We start from the raw sequence: 20349 nt of genomic DNA on the forward strand, positions 1-20349 counted from the left end.
TTATTTTTGTTGTCTTTCTAAAGGAAATTATGTTTCCTTCTGTTGTGTACTCTTTGTGTGACTTTAAACCTACGAGCACATCTGGTTAGGTTAACTCCGTTTGCCTTTTATCTCACTTTAGCCCTGATACTTAAGAACAAAAAGACTGCTCATCTGTTTGCTATAAGAAGACTTACAGTGCAAACAAGTTTGTTTTTCTATTCCTATTCTGAACATATTCCTCTTTATGAAGCTTTATGAACACCAAAACTAAAATCATTGCACAATGACAAATGCCTTTGTCACAGATTTTTCAATATTCTCACACTATAACTCTTAATATTCTTTGTAGGATTCCTCAGGAGTTAAGCCAAGTTTGGAGCACTTTATTTTGTACTGTGGAAGATGTCACCTTCAAAATCCCTAAAGCTGACATACTCAATTATGCACAGAAGGAGTCCTGGAGAAAGTATCATATACTACCTATTATATAGAAATATGATTATTTTGTTGGCAAAAGAAGACAACTGTTTCTTTTTGCCAGAAAATATGAATTTCTGGTAGAAGAAATTTGGAGGGTGCTTGGATGCCAAATGAGATAAAATATTGTTAGTATTTATAGTGTATGCTCATTAAATCAGAAGCAATGAGAGTTTAATGGCCTTACCTTGGCATGTGCCAATGTGAACCAGCTGCCTGGAAAGCTTCAGAATTGTGCACCTGTTCTGATATGATTATGCTTCTCCCAGATTCATGTCAGAGTTTATTGGTTGTGTATTGATGGCCTGCCTTTCTTAATGCTTTGAAAAAGAAAGCTTTGAGCTCATTTTTATAAAGAAGACAGTGCAGAAGATGTGATGCAATGCCAGCCACAAGGAAAAAAAATGTATTCAGAAACACCATCCATGTTTTGAGCTATCACCCCTGTTGAATAGGGAGAATTATGTCATATTGAGTGGCAAAATGCATTTCAGGCCACAATAGGAGTGATTTTTGCAGGGAAGAAGTATTAAATTAGATTCATTCAGTTTTCAGTTTTTGGGTCTGTTCATTTTTTCCATTATAGAAAGGGAAGGGGTGCAATGAGTTGGACCACATGACCTTTTGACTGAAGCTGTATTAGCTACTTGTCCATTTCTGTGTGCTTATAACAAAAGAGCTTGCAAATAAAGCCAAAATGGTGCACCATACCCTCTGACATGATTATTTAACAGTGTCACAGTTCTGAAGAGAACTGAGGAGAACTGAAGAAGCTTCTTGGATGAGAAAAGAAATGTCTTCAAGGAAAAACAAAGTACAGTTGCCTTTTGAAAAAGCACCTTTGGGACAATATTTAATTCATTTTTACCCACTGCTTTGAATACACATAGGTTAATATAATTATCTATCATGGATCTCTTAGCTTTGAGGGTCTTTATTTTGCATCTTGATTACAATAGGTAATCATACCAATTGTTTTATTCTATGATCATACCACACATACTTGTAAGTACATATTACTACTATTATTAAATTAGAGAGGACGAGAAATAACCCCAACAATTCTGACAGCAAGGGGGAAGAATTATACTACAAACAAATGCTAGTTCTTAAAACGTATTGTGGGGCTATCCAGACATCCTTTCTAAAATGTTGTGTGCAGTTCTTAAGCTCAGAACTGACTTGCATTGAACACATGAAATCTAAACCACCAAGAATCCTCAGATGAAATTTACAATTAAAAAAAAAATCATATCCTGGATTGATGTTTTCATCGAGTGATCATATCACATCACAATCAAATATTTTGATTTAATTCTTGGCCAGTATGCAACAGTTTACAATTGTACACAATAAAATAATTTTTGACAGGAAAGTAAGTGATTTTTTTTTTTCAATTTCTACAGTTTAGGCAAGTTTTCGTTGTTGTTGTTTTTTTTTAAAAAACTTAACTGTGCCTAAAAAAAGTCATCCAAATTGGATGCCCATATAAAAAATTGATTATTTTACAGCTCCCCTCTCCACTCACTAATTTAAATAATGGTGATCTAAAGTCTTACATAGCTCACTTGTAATAATAGTAGCAGTTTAAATTCTACTCTTTTCTGTTTCTTATGGTAACTACTTTTATTCCAATAACTGTCTAGGAACCTTTAGTGAGGAAGCATTTTGAAAAGCTTTTGTAAAGTCCAAGTAAACAATTCTTACTAGAAAAAAAGCCTACTTACCGTATATCATGAAAGGCCACAAAAAGACAAATGAGAAAGAAATGACATTTACAGACATCATGATGTTATTTTTTTTCAGCAAAACCTTTCAATGCGTTTTACAGTTTCATCTTCCATAATGCTTTCCATCAGTTTACTCAGGGTATTCAAGATTCTTATCCTTGTCGCATTATTTGATCACTACTGCATTAGCCACTTTTTTTTGTCCTGAGGTATGGAGGTCCATCTAAGGGACATGTTTCATATTTTTGTAAGCAAAACAGCCATTTCGCTTCTTAAGTTCTTTAATAGTTTTCAGAAATGCACCATCTGGACACAATAATATGTTTTCACTTTGTCAGTTAGATAAATAACCTCATCTGTTTTTAGCATACTTTGATTAAGCTGTTCAATCTCCCTTCCTGAAAAGACTAGTTTTGAGAAAAAAATAATTTCAAACATAGGCCTCTTCAAGATTCATTGGGAGATGGTAACTGTTAGTAGGCTGAGAGCTTTTATGAGCATGGCTTATAGATTAGAAATCTACTCTTAGTCTCATCTGTCATGAATAAACACTCATTGCTGGCAAGAGAGAGAGAGAGAGAATTGTTTTCAGTGGAGAGACTTGAGCTTGCTGCTCTTGTTAAATAGAAGCAACTCCAATGTTGCTCATTTGGAAGGGTGTAGTTCCTTTCTTGTGAGGATCTTGGCACAGCAGCTTTGCTCTGCTCTCCTCCCCTTACACTGTTAGCTCTGACTTTTCATCTTCAGAGACCACCAGCAGCAGTTATCTCTTGGTTACTGGAAGTGCTTTTTTTGTCATAGAAGGCACCAGAACGGAATTCTGGCACCTTTTTTTGGACAGATTTTTCCAAGTTTTAAAAGTAACTTTTGCAAATTTGACGTTTGGACCACATGGACTTGAATCTCCCTATTGAGCATAGCAGATCAGCAGCAAAATCATTAAAATGGTGTATGCAGGCTGCTGATGTGTCAAGTCCAATGCATGTGTACTTCGTCCGGCTGCTCAGCTTGTGGCACAGCTCAGCTTGTGATTGGTCATGTGGTCATGTGCTGAATGCTTACTGCGGGCAACGACCATTATGTTTAGTTACAAAATTGACGTGTGGGTGTGTGTACAGTGATTGACTATGTGCAAAAGGTAAATAAAAGATTAACAAGATGTGAATTCTGGCACCTTTTTTCTTACAAAAAAAACACTGGTTACTGGGCAGTGCAGCCTTCTCTGCTAGCAGCTGCTTGAGCAGCAGTTTGTTAGCAACTGGCTGTTCATTGACAGTCTCCTCTACAGAGTCTTGGCCATGACAAAGACTTTGAATTGCAAGTACATTGGCAACATAATTAAAAAAAATGTGGACAATAAAACTTATCTCTCCTGCCCCCACAGATATCTCTGGTCCTCTTAAAACATTTTACAAACTGTCCTCACTTAATTACCACTTGTTCAGTGAGCATTCAAAGTTATGATGATGTTGAACATGAGGGAGATACAATGCATTCTCATAGCTGTGGTTGCCACAACATTCCCGTACTCATGTGATTGCAATCCAGATGCTTGCAACCTGATCACAGTTATGACATCACAGCATCCTGTGAACAGCAATCACCTTCACTAGCAGTTTCTGACATGCAAAGCATGCAGGAGGTTGCAAGTCACAATCATATGTGGTATCTGCCTAACTAGAGCAATTAGTATGGCTATAGTCATAAGTCAGCACAGTCAAATGACATTGCAATCCATTTTGTAATTGTGACTCTTTGTCACTTTAGAATCGGGTCTGTGTTTAGAAATAAACAATTCCAGTTGAGAAAAAAATACTCAAGAAAGAAGACTCACTAGGCCATGTGTAGTTACTTGCAAGACTCTAGTGACAGCAAAGACTAACATTAAAAGTAACAGATTATCATATTTTGTATTTATTTTTAGCATATATATCACAACCTGGATTGAAAGTCTTCATCTCTGCATATGGAGATGCAATTCACAAATCAAGAACCAATCAAAATGGTATATTGTGGAAATGATGCAGCAGATCTATTATTATTCTTCCTTCAAATTTATGTGGGAAAGATGATCAGGTCACATGTGGTGTTTTGAACATAAGAACGAATGTTTCTTGTGTTCAGTGGTAAAGATGAATTGGTCGTGTACTGAATATATCAGTCTGTCATATATTTTCCATGCTTTCTTTCTCGGAATTATGCTTCCTACATTTGTTAAAAAATAAAACGGATCAAATGCCATGTTTTGCGGTGCTGTGCTGTGCCTTCTATAGCAATTCATAATTATCTTCCTTTTCTGATGAGCTAGAAATACTTGCACCTTTTAACACTGAATCCTGGGAAACAGCAATAGAACAACAACAAAAAACTTTGGTGCTATTTTAATACTTAAAGCCCAGTCTTTGAAGGGCATGGAAGACTGTAATTCAATGATAATTTTGAGAGCAAGAAAAAATAATAATCTCAAATTATCACTGAAGGTTGAAAAATGGCAAAGTTACTTTTCAATTAGATCCTTTAACTTCCCCCAATATTTTTTTTTACAAGCAGGGAACCAAATTGAGGTTAAATGCATAACCAAAAATAACAAATTCAAATGGACTATTGTCCATTATTTCAGGAAAAGTGAAGCAAACCTTTAAAAAAAGTCCTCTGTTTTTATATCAATAATAAAACATTGTATAATTACAATGCAACATTAAATAGCAAAGCATATGTTCCCAGTATGTTAAACAAATAAGAAGACTGCTACATTTCCAACATTGTTGTAGCCTATTTATTGGTTCCTAAGGCATTGATTGATTGATTGATTGATTCATTCATTCATTCATTACCATACCAGTAACAAAAACAGGATGTGATAACATGCCCAGAAAGCATCTGATAAACTGTATGTTCTGAGTTTATCCCCATTAAAGTGAATATGTGCTAAAACCTAAGAGGTTATTCAAAGAGATAACAACTTAAATAGAAAGGCTGGTGGTACTAATTTTACTTGGAATTGCATTGCCTGGTAATCATCTTTCTTGTTGTGCTTGCATTTCTCTTTCCCATGTAAATTCCTGTTTATATCTGAAGAGTTGGCTTCACTGATTTTAGGAAGGAGCTTCTCATGAAAATCTTTCGCATGTGAAAGACTACATGGTGATGCAGCTAGCTTATGTGCCTGAAGATTTGCAAAAGATTTGCCACATTTAATATTTCTGGCCCATAATGGGTAGATCCAAAGCATTTTCTTTAGATTTTTCCTATAGTTATGCTATACTGGGGGTTATGGGACAGAATGGTTAATAAATTCCTAATCGAATGGACTAGGAGACGTTAGCAGAGATCTACCAGGGAGGTTATTAACTATTTCCAACCCCAGTTCAGAATTTATACTATAAGTGATAATAATATTAATGATAAGCTATCTCATTAGCATTCATGGCAGGAGCAATATTGAGCTAATTGTGTAAAAGATTGTAAACATTTTTTTTAAAAATAGTATAAATGTTATTAAATTATTAATATATTTACATTTAAGCCTTAATAGCTACATTTAGGATTATTATATGAACTTAATTATATAATCTAATTAAAAGGAATTGAATTCTTGCCAATTTTTACATATATATATATTCAAAAAGCCTTGACAAATACTTAACATATATATATATATATATGTGTATAAGGGATGCAGTGGCTCAGTGGGTTAGGACGCTGAGCTTGTCGATCAGAAGGTCGGCAGTTTGGCGGGTCGAATCCCGAGTGCCGCGTAGCAGAGTGAGCGCCTGTTACTCGTCCCAGCTTCTGCCAACCTAGCAGTTCGAAAGCAAGTAAAAATGCAAGTAGAAAAATAGGGACCGCTCCGGTGGGAAGGTGACAGCGTTCCATGCGCCTTTGGCGTCTAGTCATGCCAGCCACATGACCACGGAGACGTCCTCGGACAAGCGCTGGCTCTTCGGCTTTGAAACGGAGATGAGCACCGGCCCCTAGAGTCGGAAACGACTAGCACGCATGTGCGGGGGAACCTTTACCTTTTTATATATGTATATGTATATGTATATGTATATGTATATGTATATGTATATGTATATGTATATGTATATGTATATGCATATGTATATGTATATGTATACATATACATCCCAGAAGAACGAAGCTGAAGCCACCATTTCCCACATAGAACTAAAGGTGTAGGCGCAACGTTTCGACAGAATCCCATCCGTCATCATCAGGCTGGTGGCTTTAGCTTCCTTCTTCTGGGAGAAGCATGTGGCTGTTTGTTCCTCTTTTTTAAACTGCCAGAGAGGGTGTGTTCTGTGGGTGGAGGTGTGCTCTGATTGGGTGGGGGACCAAGTGTGTTCTGATTGGGTGGGAGTGTGTTTTGAATGGTGGGAGTGTTCTGATTGGGTGGGGGTGTGTTCTGAGTGGATGGGCTGGTCTCAGCTGCCAGCCCCAGACCTGAGCTGGTGAGTTGTGCTGCTTTTGTTCGGCTTCGTGTTTGTGGTGGTGCCATGTTTTTATAGTGGGTGTCAGTTTGCTTATTGTGTGGTTTGGAGGGGTTTAAAGTGGCTGATGTTGCAGCTGTAGTTAGGTTTCTGTTTTGTGGTTGTGCCTCGTTATCATTGTGGGTTCGGATTTGCTTTTTGAATGGTTGTGTGGTGGTGATATCATGTGATGTTATCATGAGTTTGGGTCTGGTATCATTCTTGGTGGTTGGGCCTCGTCTGTCAATCAAGGCAGGTTTCCAAATGGCTGGTAAGCAAGAGGTATCATCTCGTTTGTTCATGCTGTGGGGGCGTTTTTCTATCTCAATGGCTTCTCTGATTATTCTGTTGTTAAAATGTTAAATTTTGGCGATAGTTTTGGTTTTTTTAAAATCAATTTCATGTCCCGTGGCTTCAAAGTGTTGGACCAGGGATGAAGTTTGTTCTCCTTTTCTGAGTGAGTTTTTGTGCTCTTCAATGCGTGCACTTATTCTTCTGTTGGTCTGTCCGATGTATGTGGTGGGGCAGGTGGTGCATGGGATTTCGTATACTCCTTGGTTTTCTAACCCAATTATGTCCTTGGGGTTTCTTAGGATGGTGGATATTTTTCTGTCTGTGTAGAATGCTGTTTTGATGTTGTGTTTTTGGAGGACCTTGCTGATTCTGTCTGTGGTCCCTTTTAAGTATGGGAGGAGGGCTTTGCCATTTTCTTGTTCTCTGTCTTGGGTTTTTGTGGGTGTCTCTCTTCGGATTAAGTTGGTAATCGTGTTTCTTTGGAATCCATTGGCTGTTAGTACATTAGTGAGAGTGTGTAGTTCGGTTTTTAGGTGTTGTTCGTCAGCTAGGTGTTTTGTTCTGGAGATGAGTGTCTTGGCTACGGAGTTGATCTGTGCTGGGTGGTGGTATGAGAGTGCGTTCAGATAGCGGTTTGTGTGTGTTTTTTATGGTAGATAGTGTGTCCTAGGGAACCGTTGGATTTCTTGTAGACTAAGACATCAAGGAAGGGAAGTTGATTGTTAACTTCTGTTTCCATGGTGAATTGTATTTTGGGGTGTAGGCTATTGAGGTGTATGAGGAAGTCATCCAGTTTTTCTTTGCCATGTGGCCAGATTATGAAGGTGTCATCTACGTATCTGAGCCAGAGTTTGGGTTTGTGGTTGGATTTTTCTACAGCGAGGGTTTTGAAGTGTTCCATGTAGAGGTTTACGATGACAGGTGAAAGGGGTGATACCATGGGTGCTCCTTCCATTTGTTTGTATCTTTGTCCATTGTAGATGAAGTATGTGTTAGATAGGCAGTGGTTGGTCAGATCTAGGATGTGTTTTGGGGGGTTGTATTTATTTAGGATAACTGTCAAGGCTTCTTTGATTGGCACTTGGGTGAAGAGGGATACAACATCGAAGCTCACAAGCAGGTCACAGGGCTGTAAGTTTAGTTTACTTATGATCTCTATGAATTGGAATGAGTTTTGTATGTGTGAGGTGATGGAATTTGCGTAAGGCTGTAGTTGTTTGGCAAGAAATTTGGCTAGATTTTGTAGAGGTGAGCCTATGGAGCTGACTATGGGTCTGAGTGGGGTTCCTTCTTTGTGTATCTTGGGCAGACCATAGAGCTTAGGACATCTGGATGAGTTTTCTCTGGGAATGATTGTTTTCTGGATCTCTTCACTGATGGGGGTGGCTTTTATTTTTGATTTTGTGGTTTTTTCCAGGTAGGTGGTGGGATCTGTCTTGAGGAGTTTGTATGTGGAGTCTCGGAGTAGGTTGGATAATTTGGTATGGTAGTCAGATGAGTTCATTACCACTGTGGCGTTGCCTTTGTCTGCTGGCAGAATGATTATGCTGGTATCATTTTTTAGGTTAAGTAGTGTTGTCTGTTCCTCTTTGGGTAAGTTGCTTTTGGGTGGTTTGCTGGTGCAGAGGATGTTGGTAACTTCGAGTCTGATTTTGTTGGCGTCATCAGGGTTAATTTTGGTCAGGCTGGATTCGACTCCGCATATAATGGTTTCCGTGGGAATGTGTTTGGGAGCGACTGCAAAATTAAATCCTTTAGACAGGACGTTGGTTTCGGCTTTGGTGAGAATCCTATCTAAGATGTTGTGCACAGTTTGTTTCATGTGTTGCTGTGGGGGAGGAGAGGTTTGTTTCTGGCGTTCCTTTAGTTTTCGGAGTTTATTGGTATGTGTGTCTGTTTTGTAGGCAGTCTCTGTTTCAGCTCTGTTTCAGCTCTGTTTCAGCCGAATAACCAAAGATCCACATACAAGCACCCGCGAAAATCTCAGAATATATATATATATATATATATATATATATATATATATATATATATATATATATATATACATATATATATATATATACATATATATACATATATATATACACATACATACATATATATATACATATATATATATATACATACATACATATATGTATGTATGTATGTATGTATGTATGTATATTTAAGGGATGCGGTGGCTCAGTAGGTTAGGACGCTGAGCTTGTCGATCAGAAGGTCGGCAGTTTGGCGGGTCGAATCCCGAGTGCCACGTAGCAAAGTGAGCGCCTGCTACTCGTCCCAGCTTCTGCCAACCTAGCAGTTTGAAAGCATGTAAAAATGCAAGTAGAAAAATAGGGACCACTACTGTGGGAAGGTAACAGCGTTCCGTGTGCCTTTGGCGTCTAGTCATGCTGGCCACATGACCACGGAGACATCCTCGGATGAGCGCTGGCTCTTCGGCTTTGAAACGGAGATGAGCACCGGCCCCTAGAGTTGGAATCGACTAGCACACACGTGCGGGGGAACCTTTACCTTTACCTTTATATATATATATATATATATGTAGATTTTCATGGGTATAGGTATGTAGGTCTTGGCATATTCGGGTACTTTCCCATGTAGGATTGAGGGTGTCTTGGTGACGTTTCGTCGAGGTTCCACTCGTCATCTTCAGGCTGGTATCTTCAGTTTCATGCTACACACACATACACACACACACACATATACATACACACACACACAGACACACATATATATATACATATACATATACATATACATATACATATACATATGCATATACATATACATATACATATACATATACATATACATATATATAAGCTTCGCTCGCACAAGCTTGAAACTGAAGATACCAGCCTGAAGATGACGAGTGGGACCTCGGCGAAACGTCACCAAGACACCCTCAATCCTACATGGGAAAATACCCGAATACGCCAAGACCTACATACCTATACCCATGAAAATCTACATATATATATATATATATATATATATATATATATATATATATATATATATATATATATATATATATATATCTTTTGTTCCAAAAAGAGGAACAAACAGCCACCACCACATGCTTCTCCCAGAAGGAAGCTGAAGCCACCAGCCTGAGGATGACGGATGGGATTCCGTCGAAACGTTGCTCCTACACCTTCAATTCTACGCGGGGAAAAACCCGAATGACCAAAGATCCACATATATAAAGTGATATGTGCAGAACAGAAAGGAACTCTACAGCCTATTCCCTATTCCAACAGGAAGCTTAACGACTAAGGAGAACCATCTGAAATTTCTAGTTGATATGTTAGAAATATGAAAACTGAAACAAACCAATATAAGTCTTTAATTTGTTGTTGTTTATCTTGGTGTATCTATGTGAAATGTCCTGAAATCTGCATTTTACTTTTCTCACTTTCTATAAAGTTTCTGCCTTTCCTGATGATTTCATTCTGAATAGAAAAAGCAAAACAACAACAACAACAACAACACTTCCCTAAACCCTTTCTTATTCTAAGGTGGTGACAAAGAACATCATTCAAAATGGAGGCTTGCATTTGCATTTGTGTTGGAAGCACCTAAGGCACTTCTGTGTTGAAAGGATTAGCCAGTGACATCACTATTGCACTGGGGGCACCCAGTTGGGAGCTTCTTTCATGTCCCTGTTAATGTGCCCACCAAAGTGGTTCCTATTTATCTACTCATGATTACTTGCTTTTGAACTGCTGTGTGGCAGAAGCTGGGACATCACTGGTGACTGAGACAAACTTTCCTCTGTTTGTCAGCTTCAAAACCTGCAAGGGAATTGTTATTATTTCCTTGTTTTCAGTCATTGTGATGTTGCGACAGCTAAGCAATTTATTTTCCAGTTTTCCTCCAGTTGCTGACCATGAGTGCTTATGTACCTTACACTTTGGGAAACCCTGAATTCTATATGTCACTTGTCACTATATGTGCAGGAACTCCTATTATTATACTTACGGTTGGTCACATATTTAGATATTTAGACTGGATTTGGCATTTTTATATATCTATCAAGTTCTTCCCAAGGACATGAGTCAGGTAGATGTTGTTGTTTTACGTGTGTGTGTGTAATCTACAGTTAAGACTGGTGGAAACTTAATAATTCAATTTATAATCAAGGACCTAAGAAATATACCTAAGAAACATACGCTGGATCATGGAGAAAGCTAGAGAGTTCCAGAAAAACATCTACTTCTGCTTCATTGACTATACTAAAGCCTTTGATTGTGTGGATCATAACAAACTCTGGCAAGTCCTTAAAGAGATGGGCATACCAGACCATCTTATTTGTCTCTTGAGAAATCTATATGTGGGCCAAGAAGCAACAGTGAGAACTGGACACGGAACCACTGATTGGTTCAAAATTGGGAAAGGAGTCCGGCAAGGCTGTATACTGTCGCCTTGCCTATTTAACTTATATGCAGAGCACATCATGAGAAAGGCAGGGCTAGATGAATCAAAAGTTGGAATTAAGATTGCCGGAAGAAACATCAACAACCTAAGATATGCAGATGATACCACTCTAATGGCAGAAAGTGAAGAAGAACTAAAGAGCCTCTTGTTGCGGGTGAAGAAGGAGAGTGCAAAACTTGGGTTGAAACTAAACATTAAGAAAACCAAGATCATGGCATCTGGCCCTCTCAATTCCTGGCAAATAGATGGGGAAGAAATGGAGGTAGTGACAGATTTTATTTTCCTGGGCTCCAAGATCACTGCAGATGGGGACTGTAGCCAAGAAATTAAAAGACGCTTGCTCCTTGGGAGGAAAGCCATGGCAAATCTAGACAGCACACTAACAAGCAGAGACATCACCCTGTCAACAAAAGTGCATATAGTCAAGGCTATGGTCTTCCCAGTTGCAATGTATGGCAGTGAAAGCTGGACCATAAGAAAGGCTGAGCGCCAAAGAATTGAAGCCTTTGAACTATGGTGCTGGAGAAGACTCCTGTGAGTCCCTTGGACTGCAAGGCGATCAAACCGGTCAGTCCTAGAGGAGATCAACCTGAAGCTAAAACTCAAATACTTTGGCCACCTAATGAGAAGGAAGGACTCACTGGAGAAGAGCCTCATGCTGGGAAAGATGGAGGGCAAGAGAAGAAGGGGACGACAGAGAATGAGGTGGCTGGATGGAGTCACTGAAGCAATAGGCGTGAGCTTAGATGGACTCCAGAAGATGGTAGAGGACAGGAAGGCCTGGAGGAACATTGTCCATAGGGCCGCGATGGGTCGGACATGACTTCGCAACTAACAACAAATAACAAAGAAATATTAAGGTAGTATGTAAGGACATAGACATTATTTTTAATACAATCATGTATACAATATATAATAAATATGTTTATTATTATTATTATTATTATTATTATTATTATTATTATTATTATTATTATTATTATTATTATCATCATCATCATCATCATCATCATCATCATCATCATCATCATTATAACAGTGGGAAGAAACATTACCTCAGATAAATGTAAGAACCATTTTTACAATTTCTATTTGGTTCTGAGCACTTTTTTCTTTCTTGTTTAAAATACAAAGAAATACCAACTTCTCACATGTGTGTTTTAAAGAGGAACATCCTAAGGGGAAAAAAAGGAAAGGCACCCCTTCATGAGGCGTTTGCATTTGGTAAATAATAGGTATCTAGTGAGAGAAAGCAGCTATAAATTGTATTCAAAAGCAGCTATTGAATAGTTGTTACTTCACTCATAGTAAATTGTATTGATGTATTGTCAGGTCACTGCATGTGCATCTCTCAAGCTGATATATTTTGGATTTATCTGGTCTTTTTAACATCTGTGGGGGAAGTTTACCCCAAAGTGAAAACAGTAAATATGAAAATGAAATGTTAAAAGGACGCTGATCACACAGGCAAAGATAGCAGAGAGATTGAATTGACTGGGGCTCTTTCCTGGGTACATTGTTTGTGCCGAGCATAATGTTTTGTTGGGATGTAATGTGTGAAAAAGTTCCCAAATTAAACAGGAGAACCAGCTTCTTGAAGGTATAAGCATGATTAAAGCTTCAACTGAAACTGAATGGTGATCATTTTGTCTTACAACAAAAGTGTATTGAAATTGGAGCAATCCTTCCGCATTTTGAAAAGTCCAGATCTCAGAAGGGTTTCAGACCTTATAAATTCAAAACATGAGTTTCCAAAGATGAATTCCACATTTTCTCAAAAATCATCTTAACTCAGAACAGTGACTGTGCAAAAACTGCAGTCGCCAAATTGTGATGAACAAAGTAAATAAATCATTTTTATTTATTTTTCACCCCTTATTTGCTTCTGGAACTCTGAATTCTTTACCTTTTTTTACATGCACACACATTCATTATAGTATTCCCTTTTGGTGTAAAAAGATGAAAATATTACTCTGAGTACAGAGAACAAGAAACAGACAGTAAGCCAAAGAAATTAAGGTAAAGGTAAGAAAAAGTAAATACTGTTATATCAGAGGTCTTCAACCTTTGTCAGTTGGTGGACCGGAGGGAAGGGGAGGGGAAAGCATTTTATGCATGCATGTGCACACACCTGCACGCATACACAAATGGAGCTGCAAGCATACACAATGCAAATGGGGCAGTGATAGCATGACACTCGCTAGCACTGCCCCATTTTGGCCATGCGGCACCCCATTTTTGCCACTTGGCATCTTGTTTTTGCCACACAGTGCCCCATTTTTACCATGTGGCCCCCCCATTTGCATAGTGATGGCACTAGTGCAAATGGGGGTTACTGCATGCACATGTGTGCATGCACTGGCCAGCCTGTCCCACGGTTCAGTGGACATGGCCCGGTAGTGGATTATGACCCACAGGTTGGGGACCCCTGTGTTATATTAACATCATTCACTCTCCCTCACCATTATTTTTTATACCCTAGCTTTCATTATATCACTGTTTCATTCCTTCTTTATTTATTGATAAAACTCATTTTTAAGGCTATCTAAGTCCGGAAACAACCCTGGGAGACTTTCAAATTGTAAAGGGAGAAATATCATAGAATCAAAAATAACTTTATTTCTCTTCTAAGACCAACCTAGGGGGATAAATATCCACCTAGCCTAAGTACTAAGGGAAGAGTCCTGCTTTCTAGTCTTGTTTAAAGTAAGGCTGGGGAGGGGTCATTTTAATTTCTGAAGTTATGTCATTCCAGAGGAGAGATGGCATAGTAAAGCATGCTTGTTATGTACCTATAGAGTAAGGATTCCTAAATCTTTTGCCATCTTCCTTTAGTGTAATAGTAATACCACCAAATGCACTCCCCTAGAAACCCAAACATCAGAATGAACAATGAAAACAATACAATAAAACTTTGGGAAAGGTGGATTTATTGCAACAATGTAACTAAAAAGTTCTTCATACCTCCCCTATAGAATTTGGGAAATGCTGCTCTAGTTGATGCCACTTAGTGTTGGGATCCAGAGTTTGCCAATCTTCTCTGATCATAAAGGATAGGTAGAAACCATTAAAGACAGATTGTCAGAAAAACTAGGCCCCATGTCATATAGAGCTTTATAAATGATAACGAGCAATTATTATCCAGAATCATAATTATACCAGAGTACAATTTTTATAATTGTACCCAGAATTTGACTTGAAATCTTTTGGTTGAAAGCCTAATGAAGCAGAGGTGAAGTGTAGGCTTGTGCCATCCCACTCCAGATCACCTGTCTTCAGTGCAGATCCCTGTGAATTGTCCACCTGCAACCTAAGTATTACGGTATATTAGTGACTGTAGGATGGATTCCTGGTTTAAGAAATAGGTGAAACTGGCAAACATTATATAAAGACCCTTGTAATAATAATTGTTACTTGTTCTTCAAATAGGAACTGAAAATCCAGGAAGGATTCCAGATTGAAATGAAAATGGGCCAGTGGAGAATTGCAAATGGAAAATTGAATGAGTACAGCCCAACTCAGGATCAAAGGAAGAAAGTTCTCAACGCCAAGCTGATCCAAGAACTTACAGTTGCTCAGTATTGCTCAGAGTTTTAAATTTCTCATCCAACTTTTTTTCCAGTATTTCATCCAACCCCAACTTTCTTGTACTTCCCTTTCCTCTCAACCTATATTCTCTCTCTTCATGTATTTATAGATACTATCCATTTCATAGACAAAGATATGACAGATATGTATTAAAGTAACTCCCATTAACCAAATAACCCAACATTTTTACCACACTGTTATATTATATTCATGCATTTTGGTAAAGAGGATTGATAGATAACAATAAGACATAAAATATCATCAGCATATAATTTTTGTTCACCTTGATACAACAAATAATCCATCAACTGTCTAATTACACAAGCTAGCAGCTCTAAAGTTAAATTAAGTATGACATTGTTAATGAGTTCCATAATGCATCTTTGATGAGTGAAAGAATAATCCTATTTCTGATAAACCTGACAGAGAGATGAGAATTTTAATCCAATTATTGGGGGGGAAGTAAATCCACAAATGTAAATCCATAAATGTAAATTGTATTATATCAAAAATCTTCTCTGTAGTTGATAAAATAACTGCTGCCAAATCAAACTAATGATTGTGTATCTAAAATATCAATTAATCTGATAATGAGTGAGAATTGGCTCACTTTGATAAATCCAGATTGCACAGGGTGCCACCATTACTATTGAAGGTAATAGAATTTGCAGTCTTATGCCAAAGTAATTGTCAACATTTTATAGTCATCATTTAGCAAGAGGGAACAATAGCTTACACAATTAGTCAGATCAATAGTAGCCATCAGAATCACAGAATTACACAAATTTTATTAAAAGAAGAAAGAACAGCTTTATTAGAAAAAAAGTATGAAACTCCAGCAACATGGCAATGAGAAAATCTATTTATATTATAAATATATACATATTTATACATTAATGTATATTATTAGTTAATAGGAAAGCCCAAACCTTTTGGTCTGAAATCATCCCCTCTTTTTACTGACCATAATAATAATAATTGAAAAAAATATCTGTATTTTTAAAATGTTCATATCTCAGTTTTCATTTTTTCTTTTTTATAAGAGCTATAACCCAAAATCCAATCTTGAATATGTATCTTAAAAGGTACTAGATGACCAGTACATTTGTATAATGACTATTTATGTCAGATTGTTCCTCATAATCTTGTTCAACTGTGTCATAAAGATGAGTCTTTAGTAGAGAGAAATTTAAATATCAATTTGAAATATTACTGAATTTGTTTGTATAGGACAGAAGAATATATATTTTAATTCCCCAGTTAATCTAGTAAAGATCAAGAATCAAATCCAATCAATTTGGCAACATGTTTTATGAGAAATTAAGAAATGAGTATATTCATTTAGGATGGCTTCACAACTAACTCACCAAGCTAAATTCTAATAAATATGCCCACAATGTTTTCCACAAGCAAGAATTCAGTTTATATGAAAGAGTTTCACAATCAATTAAATTATCTCAAACTTTATTCAAATTTATAGTTATAATTATCTGATTTCCTCCAAAATTAAAAGATCAGCAAATCTTCTATGTAGGGTATCTGAATGGTCCTACATAATTAACCATAGTAATTAATCAAACCTACAATATTATTTTTTTAAAAAATCTCATTACTCATTTAAAAGTCAGTTATTTTTTGCTTCCCAATTTATTAATAAAGCTTACTAAACTATTAGCAGATTTTGAGTTATCACTGATATAGTGGTAGATCATCTATCTATCTATCTATCTATCTATCTATCTATCTATCTATCTATCTATCTATCTATCATCTATCTATCTAATCTATTATGGGAGAATATCAATTATAAGGGGGAAAAACTTACAAAATTTGGTTAAATTCTGCCTCCCCTTATAATATACACTAACATAAACTCTATACTCTAATATATTCTAATGTTTGAAAACACTACTAAATATGACATGAATATAAAAACTGTATTTAAACATTTATTTACAATGGACCAAGAGGAAAAATAAAGGAAAGGAAAGGTCCTTTTGGACATTTGTATATGTATGTATGTATGTATGTATGTGTGTGTGTGTGTGTGTATGTATACACACACACACACATGTCTTGAGTGTTTTGAGCACCTCGTCAACCCAAATATGGCTGAAATTTTTAATCTCCCTTTAATTCTTTATTTTTTTATTTATTTTATTTTAATTCCATTTATATCCCACCCTTCTCTGAAGACTCAAGGCAGCTTACAAGCTTAGCAATTCTTTGTCAGCAATCCAAATTTATTTAATACACATATACATATATATACACACGTACAAACCTCTTGAATTATTATCCACTGAGCATAGTAAAAAATCATCTATTATGTCCATGGAAATACTTTCTTATATTTGGTTTTAATATGTACAGGATATATGAATTGGTGTTCCATTAACAGAATGGACTCACTAATTTCACTTGGTCAAGGTTTAATCTGCTGTTTATATAATTGAGGTATTTTTAGTGTAAGACAAAACTATTAAAATAATAATGTTTTCTAGAGTGAAAAAAACTCCAAACATTTTAGAAAATTAGGGATTTTTGCTTATCAGCAAAACTTATTTCAAGGGAATTGTAAGAAGTATAGGCTCACATTGAATATCATGCAAAGTCACAGGTGATTTAACAATACTTCATTAAATGAGTAACAATAAGGGCACATTTTAAAATCTAGAGTAGCAGAGTTCACACATGAAATTTAGCCAAAGGCAAATGAACCACATTATGGCTTACTATTATTTGTGAACCAACCAAGACAAATCAATCTGAAAGGCAACAGGTTTCCAGATAATTTCCAGGACGAAGAAAGAAAATAATTTGGGCTTACTTTTTGCATTTTGTGATCTTATCTGTTTCAAAAATGCTGACCGTTAGGAGAAATAATTTGTAGAAAAGCATCATCCTATTCATTTCCAGCAGGGATTTTATGCTGGATCTGAATTCTCTCTGCCCATGGAAAAGTCCTTCTGCTTAAGAAAGAATGACTCTTATTTTCCTATTATGTTTAAAATATGATTGTAGATATAAAACCATGTGGGTTGAATGCTTTCTACTGTTTCATATCAGCTGATATTCTTAAGGGTTGATTTACCTGCCATTCCCTTGTAAGAACTTTCTGGATGGATATGCCATGCCTCCAGGTTATCTCAGGAGACCCATGCTATATCCATTTAGACAGTCATCATTGATTGGCCTCTTATAGTTTTCTTTATAACTTCCAATATTTCAAAGATTGTCACAGGAGTGTTCCTAATTTGTTTCTGAGCTTATTTTGTTATTTTGTATAAAATGGGCAAGTCACCAGGGCCAGATGGATGATCACGTTTATACTATAAATGTTTTCATGATCAACTTTTATTGCCATTAAAGAATGTGACGGATTCTGTTATGCAAGGGTCTGCTGTGCCAGATGCTTGGAAGAAAACAAATATTGTCTTATTGCAAAAAGGACATAATTTAACTTCAAGTAAGAGTTATAGACTGATTCCATTGCTGAATAATGATTATAAAAATATTTACACAACTTCATCAGACTGATTTTAAAAATATCTTAGGGGACTTTATTTCTGATGATCAATGATTCTTACCTATAAGGCAATGAAGAGACAACATGACAACTATTTTGAATATAAATATATAAAGTATTTATTTATATATTTTATTAAGTTTATATGCCATCCATCACTGTCAACTGACTCTGGGTGGCTTAGAAACATTTCAAACATCATAATGAAAAACAAGTAGAACTGATCTCTTTGGATGCTGAGTAAGCTTTTGAACTGGGATTTTATGTTCAAAGTTGTGGAAAATATGGAATTAGGGGATAATTTTCTTCAAGACATTAAATTGATTTACACATTCCAGAAAGAACATATTGTTGAAAATCGAGAGTTATGTAAACCATGTGAAACACAGAACAAATGTCCCTTGCCACCTTTGCTTTTCATTTTAGTCTTGGCAATGTTAAATGCAGACATTAGACAAGATAAACAAATTATGGCTTGCAAATAATAAAAAAGAGGTTGTTAAATTAAAGGCATTTGCTGACAATTTTGTTTTTGATATTACAAGTGCCCCAGAATTGCATAGAATATTTGTTGAAGAAACGGAAAGATTTTGGTACATGAGCTGCTTTAAAATTAATAAACAGATGTTTATTAAAAATATGTTTATGTAAGAGCAAGAGTTTTTGATAAAAAAGGCAGGCTTGAAAATACAGTAGAGAAGAAGGTTAAATATCTAGGGGGCAGTCACACTGACCAATATGAATTTTAAGTTATTTTAGAATAGTTATATTAAAATATGGCATTATCTTTAAAAAGAGATGGGGGAAAATTGCAATTGTTCTATTGGATAGAATTTCAGTTATCAAAATATATGTCTTACCCAGAATGCTATTATTATTTGAAACTGTACTGACATTGTCAACTGATTTGCCTTCTGAACAAGAAAGATATTTGTACGGTAAATAACCAAGAGTCAACAAATAAAGTGTTGCAACATGCTAAAGAGAGAAGTGGGTTAGGACTACTTCATTTGAAATTGTAGTTTGAGGCACATTGTTTGGTATGGATGAAGGAAGGGGTGATTCTGGGAAACAAAACGATTGGAGTGGGAATAGCCAACTGATTTGAGATTCAGGGGCACCTTTATTTATGATATAACAAAATTAAGGTTAATATAGATTTTAGAAACCATTTTTTAGACATGCCATATTGAGGATTTGGACCTGATATAAAGACTATATGTTAAAATTCCTTTATGATTATTGCCACAAGAAGCCTTTTTAGAAGAGAAATAGTAGGTACACACATTTGTTTGAAATACAGTAGATATAGAAAGTCTACACACCTGTTAAAATGCCAGGTGTGTAATAAATAAATAAATAAATCAGACCAAGATAAATCACTTCAGAATTATTTAAACCTTCAATATAATATGTAAGCTGTACATTTCAATTAAAAAAATGAAATCTTTTAGGGGGGAAATAACAACAGAAACTAGAATAATATGGCTGCACAAGTCTTCACACCCTCTTACTGTATAGGTTGTGATGTGGCTGTGTTCAGAATTAATGACTCACATTCAAACTGATGTTAAATAATAGTACACACCTGCCATCAATTGTCTGATCAAGCCCATATAAAGTTCAGCTCTTCTAATAGGATTTTTCTGACATCTGAATAATTCTGTCTCTGAATAACAAAAGCCATATCTGTGAATTGTTTACAAAGCATCAAAGGATCTCATTGTTGGAAGGTCTGAGTCAGGAGAAGAGTACAAAAAAATTTCCAAACATTAGCTATACCACGGAACACTTGAAAATAAATGTTGGATATGCAACAAATGGAGAA

Source organism: Vipera ursinii, assembly GCF_947247035.1.
Source record: "Vipera ursinii genome assembly, chromosome: 3".
Taxonomy (NCBI): domain Eukaryota; kingdom Metazoa; phylum Chordata; class Lepidosauria; order Squamata; family Viperidae; genus Vipera; species Vipera ursinii.